This window comes from Rhincodon typus, chromosome 8 (assembly GCF_021869965.1).
Source record: "Rhincodon typus isolate 14 chromosome 8, sRhiTyp1.1, whole genome shotgun sequence".
Classification (NCBI taxonomy): Eukaryota; Metazoa; Chordata; class Chondrichthyes; order Orectolobiformes; family Rhincodontidae; genus Rhincodon; species Rhincodon typus.
In genome coordinates, this window is record NC_063339.1 from 92,731,140 (window position 1) to 92,732,344 (window position 1,205).

Here is a 1,205-nt window from a genome sequence, read left to right on the forward strand (position 1 = left end):
AAAGCAATGCCACACTGACAGGAAACTGTGGATCCATGGAGACAGTGGGAGGAGTTTCAATTACCCATCCAAGCTGCAAACATATTGGTGCAATCACACCAGGAAGAAACTGTTCACCTGCTTCGTGTGTGAGAAGGCATTCAAAGCAGTTTCACACTGGAAAGGGGCTGTTTCCCTGCTGTGAGTGTGGCAAGGAATTCATTCAGTCATCCCGCCTGCTGACACACCAGAGTCCACACTGGGGAGAGACCATTCACCTACTCCAGGTGTGGGAAGGATTTCTCCCGGTCATCCAGCCTATTGAAACACCAACAGGTTCACACTGAAGAGAGACCCTTTAAATATGCAGATTGTGGGAAGTGCAGAGCCCCAGAAGGCGACACTGGAGTAGATTGGGGATGGAGGGGAGAAGAGTGGGGGATGGGAAATGGGAGCTCAGGAACTGAGGTGCGAGCATCATACGGCATCGCGCTCGTGCTGTTACGTCACTACGCCAACAGCGCCTGCGCACACCAACGCCCGCTGAAACAAGTGGCTACTGTTGACTGGGAGATAGTAGGAACTGCAGATGCTGGAGAATCCGAGACAACAATGTGCAGGGCTGGATGAACACAGCAGGCCACTGTTGACTGGGGCCTGCTTCTGGGAAGAAGCCTCAGGTTCTCTGCGACTTAAATCGCGGCACCAGAAAACCCATATTTGGAGCTTGAGACCTAAAATGAGCAACAATGAAACTTTCTGGTCAGAATATCACGCCGAACGCTGGTCTGGTCTTTAACTTTTACTCACCGCCTCCCAATGTGATAGACGAATATTTTTTCCGAACATCCTTCACGGCACGCGCATGCGCGTGGTCCGGAACGCTGCCTGCCCGCTGGATGACGTCCCTTGACCAATTGAAAGCAAGGGGCGGGACTGGAGGTTTGACGCGGAGCTGCCGGGTCAATCCGGGAGAACGAGGGGCGGGGCGCGTGTTCCGACCAATCGGGAAATGTGGAGGGCAGAGTCTCCAACCTATAACGGCGTGAGTGAGGGGCGGGTTTGTCTTACATCCAATCACTGAAATGGAAGGCGGTTTGGAGCTGTGAACAGGGCGTCAGGTTTTAAAATCAAGAATAAGAGCTTGCACTGACATTGGAAAAAAGTTTAATCTATTTTCTGAAAGGTGAAGACTGTAGGTAAAAATCTGGCAGGCCCAGTTTATA

The 1,205-nt window shown here is 51.8% G+C and overlaps 1 long non-coding RNA gene across 1 annotated transcript in view; it reads right to left on the bottom strand.

Moving 5' to 3' along the window:
- LOC125483867 overlaps window positions 1–1,205 on the bottom strand; it is a 17,020-nt gene that overhangs the window by 6,838 nt on the left and 8,977 nt on the right. The window lies entirely within an intron of this gene.